Source organism: Hypanus sabinus, chromosome 1 (assembly GCF_030144855.1).
Source record: "Hypanus sabinus isolate sHypSab1 chromosome 1, sHypSab1.hap1, whole genome shotgun sequence".
Classification (NCBI taxonomy): Eukaryota; Metazoa; Chordata; class Chondrichthyes; order Myliobatiformes; family Dasyatidae; genus Hypanus; species Hypanus sabinus.
In genome coordinates, this window is record NC_082706.1 from 49,552,951 (window position 1) to 49,559,437 (window position 6,487).

The window sequence follows — 6,487 nt, forward strand, 5'->3', positions numbered from 1 at the left end:
CCACATTCCATTGACATTGGTAAGTGGGAAATTACGTCTCTGTCATGTGATTGCCATGGGAGGGAAGGAAGTACCAAGGGGAAGGGTGGGGGGAAAAAAGCTGGGAGAGAGAGAGTAGAAAGAACACCACCCAGACAAATTGGTTCAAAGTGCAAGTCAAAATAAATTTATTATCGAAGTATGTACACGCCACAATATACTACCACGAGATTTAATTTTCTTGCTGGCATTTAAAGAAATACAATAGCATTTTTTTCAGAATCTGAATCAAAATCAGGTTTAATACCATTGGCACATGTCATAAAATTTGTTGTTTTGCAGTAGCAATACATTGCAGTACATAAGGAAAATTATAAATTACAATAAGTATACAAAATAAATAAATAAATATTAAATAAGTAGTACAGAAAGAAGAGGAAAAATACTGAGGAAGTGCTCAGGGTACCCAGTCCATTCAGGAATCTGTTGGCGGAGGCAAAAGTTATTCCTCAAATGTTGAATGTCTGTCTCTAGGCTCCTATATCTCCCACTCGATGATAGCAATGAGAAGAGGGCATGTCCTGAGTGATGGGACTCCTGAATGATGGATGCTGCCTTTTTGAGGCATCACCTTTTGAAGCTGTTCTGGCCACTGAGGAGGCTGATGCCATGATGGGGATGGCTGACCTTATAACTTTCTGCATCTTTTTCTAATTCTGAGCAAAAAAAATACAGAAATAAAGACTGACATGTACAAGAAACTCAATTTGTGCAAATTAAAAATAAATGAATGAATGAACGATATAGATAGTACTGAGAACATAAAGTTGTAAATTCCCTGAAAGTGAGTCTGTAGGTTGTGGATTCAATTCAAAATTTTACTGATAATCCAATGCTGATACTGAATCCTGATGTTTGCAGTGTAATAATTGTTCCTGAGCCTGGTGGTGTGGACCTAAAGCTCCTGCAACTCCTTCCTAATGGCAGATGACATGAGAGTATGCTCTGGATGGTGGGTGTCCTTGATAATTACTGTTCGCCCATGTTAACGCTCCTTGTAAATGTGATCAGTGGTGGTGAGGATTCTGTCAGTGATGGACTGGCCTCTATCCACAACTTTGTATCACCTTCTCCATTCCTGGGCTTTGGTGCTTCCATACGTCGTGATGTCACCAGTGACGATACTTTCCACCATGCAGCTATCAAAGTTTTAGGTGAAACATTGAATCTATACAAACTTCTAAGAAAGTAGATGCTGTAGTGCCTTCTTTATAATGACGCTTACTGTAAGTGCTGGGTCCAAACAGATCACGTTTAATGGAATGACGGTTCAGGATTTTATATGAATGTACAAACTCCTGGTGGCACGAACATTAAATTCTCCAGCTGTGGGTCACTTTCTCTCTCTGTCCCCTTCTCTTTCTATCTCTCTCCCTGATATGCCCAGTAACTTGTACCCAGACCCCATTACCTTGTCTCGTTCCTCTTCTCCAAACACTTCACCTGCCCATTGCCTGTCCCATCAGGCAGAAGATACAAAAGCCTGAAAGTTCAGACCACCAGGAAGAACTGTTATCACTGTTATCAGACTCTTCAATGGACCTATTGTATGAGATGCTGGACTGTGGACTTTACAATCTGCTTTGTGATTGTCTTGCCCTTTATTAGTTACTAGGACGGCACTTCATCCGCAGCGATTAGAATTTTTAGTTTTAGATTCAGATTTATTTATCAGATGTACATACACTATATGAAAAGATACAAGACAATGGGTTATTTGCGTTAATAACCACCACACCCAAGAATGGGCTGAGAGCTGGCTACAACTATCAAAACACATTCTGATGTAAACGTAGCACGCCCACCATGATTGGCAGAACAACACAGAACAACCGAAATGTCCTCCAGGGCATCTTCAAAAGGGGATAACTCAGAAAGGCAGCATCTATCATTGAGTATCCCCATCACCCAGGATATGCCTTCTTCGCATCACTACCATCAACAAGGTGGTACGGGAGTCTGAAGACACAGACTCAATATCTTAGGAACAGCTTCTTCCCCTCTGCCATCAGATCTCAGAATGGATAATGTACCAATGAATATTTCTGCAGTGTTTTCCCTCTCTTTTTGATCTACTTGGTTAATTTATAATATTTATATATATGTATATTTTATTTTTAATTATACTCTTTATGACTATGTATCGCAATGTACTGCTGCTGTGAGGCAATCTAGTCTCTCACACTCATGGGGGCTTCCATCCTCCAGTCTCTGGTCCGACATACCCTTTACCTCCGGACTCACTGAGCTCTGGATTTCAACCGCCTTCTTTGCCCTCTGGACAGATGAGTATCAGCTGCCATATTGACTACTGGACTTGCTCGTTGCAGGGTTGATCTTTGGCCCTCAACCTAGGACTTGAAGGTTTTCGGTTTAACCTTTAGACCTGGACTCCAGGAATCACTCATGTCAGGTTTGGCCTTTGAGTCTTCTCAGACCTGAGATCTACAATTATTGACCTTCAGCCATGGAGGGTCTTGTTATTGTTTTGCCTTGCTCTACCTCAATGCACTGTGCAATGAACAATGAACATGCTCTCTGCTTACTGCTACCAGCAGGCAGGCAGTACAGAGCCTGAGGCCACACACCACCAGGTTCTGTAACAGTTCTTACTCTACAACCATCAGGCTCCTGAAGCAGCATGGATGACTTCACTCATCACTGTTCTCAATATTATATTCATCTGCACAAGATGTCTCCACTTACACTCCGTCTTTTCATATGCATTGTTCTTCAAAAAAAATCAAGGTACCATGTGCTAACATATAGATACTTTGAACTTTAAAATTCAAGGGGTCTCGGCCCAAAACATCGACTTTTTGTTCCCTCCTCCTCCATATAGATGTTGACTGATTTGCTGCATTCCTCCAGCATTGTGTGTGTTGACAGGGAAAGGCAGACAGGGTGCAACAGTAGGTGAAATGGTGAGAGTGATCAGAATAGAGCACTAGAAGCAGAGTGACGGATGAAGGCAGGGTGAGAGAAAGACCTGGACAGCATGAAGGGAGATAAGAAGGGACCAAGGAGGGGCATGGGAGAGTGAGCGAGAAAGAGTAAATGATAAAGGAAGAAAAACAAGGAGAGGAGAGCTGAAGAGAAAGGGAGTCAGAGAGAAAAAGTGAAAAGGGGGCTAAAGAGAAACAGATAGAGTGTGTGGCAGAGAAAGGGTGTGGCATAGAGATGGTCTGAGAGAGAAAGGGTTCAGAGTAGAGAAGAGTAGATAATCAGAAATAGAGGGCAAAAAGAGGCAGATGGAAGAGAAAGGACAGAGAGAGGAACAGAAAGTAGGGCACCAAAAAATGGGTCACAGGACAGTGAGAGAGAAGGGGTAGAGAGATGAAGAGTAGTGAGTAGATCAGAAACGGAGAGGAAGAGAGTGGTTGATAGAGATGGGGCAACAGTTCAGGTGATAAGAGTAAGGACATCCCACATTGTGGTGTGTAAAGTGGATGGACAGGGAGGGGTGTGGTCACCTGAGCCACCCCTTCACCCCCAGGCCTTTCTCCACTGCCCAACATTTGGTGATAGGGATCTTGTGAAACTCTAGCCACTTACTGGTTCCCTAGGTTGTGTGGAGGTATTAGTACATTAATACTCACTAAACCCTAGAGGAACCATTCCAACGACTTAGCTGCTGAGAGAAGCTGCTGGGGAAAGGGTGAGAGAGAGACGTACAGACAGACAGAGAAAGAGGGGAAGTGAGTGTGAATGGGAGAGAAACAATGAAAGCAAACTAGGGGAAGAGAATGAGGGAGCAAATCAGTGAAACAGAGAAAGACAGTGGCAGACAAGGAGAAAGATCTAATAGAAGCATGCACGCTCAGAGGTGAAGGAGAGGAAACTCGCAAAATGAGAGAGATCAGAGAGAGATGTACAAACACAAATGAAAGAGAGAAGACAGATCAGAGAAAGACAACACAGTCAGCGAGGGACACCTAGAATGAAGAATCCAGAAAAGAGCCGGGCAGGGAATCAAAGAGAAAAGGCAGCAAACAGACAGAAAGGAGGGATAGTTGTTGGTCTGCTCTCCCACTAGTCAGACCACGAATCCCACTATCCAACCAGGGAACAGTTTTGTAGGCTGCCAAACTGTATATCCAGATCTTTGAGATGAGGTGTATGCAGCATACTCTACCCACATTCACGACACTTCAGCCTCCCCCTGCCCCAGCACCAATGCGATGTATGCTGGCAACATCAGAACCCAAGTGCAGGTAATTCCAAAATAATATCAATGGCTCAACCAAACGACACCTCAAAAAGTAGCGTGCTCAAATTTAGAGACCTGCAATTAGCACTACTCCGGTATCTGCTTAAATAACAAGCAAGAGAAAATATACAGATGCTGGAATTCCAAGAAACACACAAAATGCTGGAGGGACTCAGCTGGCCAGGTAGCATCTATGGGAAAAAGTACAGTTGACATTTCAGGCCAAGGCCCATAAAAACATAAGAAATAGGAGCAAGAGTAGGCCATCTGGGCCATTGAGCCTACTCCACCATTCAATAAAATCATGAATAATCTGACCATGGATTTATCTCCAACTACCTTTTCCCCATAACCCTTAACTCCCCTACTATACAGTTATCTATCCAACCTTGTTCTAAATATATTTACTGAGGTAGCTTCCACTTCTTCACTGGACAGAGAATTATACAGAATCACCACTCTTTGGGAATAGAAGTTCCTTCTCACCTCCATCCTAAATATACTTCCCCGAATCTTGAGGACATGTCCCCTCGCTCTAGTCTCAACTACTAGTGGAAGCAACTTTCCTGCCTCTATCATACCTGTCCCTTTACCAGTACTCCATACAGTTGAAGCATAACCTCCCTGCTCTGAGATTCAATCTCTCTAGCAATGAAGGCCAGCATTCCTTTTGCCTTCTTGATACCCTGCTGCACCTGCAAGCTGACCTGTCCTGCTGAAGGGCCTCAGCCTGAAGTGTCGACTGTTCTCTCTTCCATAGATGCTGCTTGGCCTGCTGAGTTCCTCCAGCATTTTGTGTGATCCATGAAAATAATACAAGTAACGTAGATTCCCAAGCTTATCAAAATAATTTTAACAAGCTTAAACAAAAGCCACCAGGAGAATGGATTACTAAGAGATCCACTCGGGAAAACACACAAGAAACTCTAAATGATTTACAACTGTCATTACACAAAACTAAACAATTAAGATGTGCTGAAAATCTCAAAGCCCAATGATCTCGAGCATCTGCCCAAAGAACATAACTTCACACCACACCCCTTCCCCTCCATGGTCACAAGCAGCTGCCAATTATTGGATGCATTCTCCAAATCACAGTTCCATTCATCCTGTGTATCGAGATGTCTTCAGGTCTTACCAATGCTTCGGGTGTCTCTGGAGTGAGCTATGTCTCCATGAAATACAGAACGTAGCAACTCCTCATATCCCTCTATTCAAATATCTTGCCCCGAGGTCCTCAATCTGCATTTCAGCCTGGCTTGGTGTCCACCTGTCCTCCCTCTCTTCTAACCATGGCCCTTAAATGTTCCATACCCACATGCTTGTGTGTTAATTCTAATGAGTCCTTCAGAAGATTATAAAATCACTCGTTTATTGAGGGAGTTCAAAAGTCAGTTGCTTGAAGGGAAAATATATGCTGCAGTTTGCAAAACAGGTATACTTAGAAGTTTTTTAAACAGATCGCAGCACCTCGCCATGGTTCATTTTGGACACATATATCTACTTTGCCATATAGATGGCAGACTACAAGTTTCGGGTAGACTGAAGAGGGTCTTCCACCAAGTTGATGATCCATCAGCAAGACTTGATGTTTGCCTTCATGTGTCCTTGGGAAAAGCCTGTAGATCCGAGTCCTCTGTCACGCAGCTGCTCGGGATGAACCGTGACACAGATGCCCACTAGCAAATCGTTCAGCTCACCGCTCCCACCCACAAGTGTCTCAATGTCACTGTACTGTCCCCTCCCACTCACCACCCATCACTACAACTGTTATACTGTCTGTAACCCACTCACCGCCTGTCTGAAGGTAACTTTCCAGGTCACTGTATCTCCTGCTCTGTAATGTCCTGTCCATACAGGGATATCACTGTGTCACTAATCCATCACCCACTCACCATCTGCTCCTACAGGTGTCTCATTGTGTCACTGTCCTATCACCCACCAATGCCTGTCCATACAGATGTTTCAAGGTGTAATTTTGCCATCACCCACTCACCGCCTGTCACAAATAGGGTCTCACTGTGTCAGTATCCCATCATCTCACTCAGCCTCTCACAGTCTCAGTGCCCTACCGTGTCACGCTGTTGTCACTCAGCTCTACTCCAATCCCTACAGATGTTTCAATAAGTCACTGTCCCATCACCCCACTACCCCATTCACATCTGTCACACTATGGGCAGTGTCGAATCCCTGCCTAACCACCAACCCCACCTCGCACAGTGCGACTGAGGGTTTGGT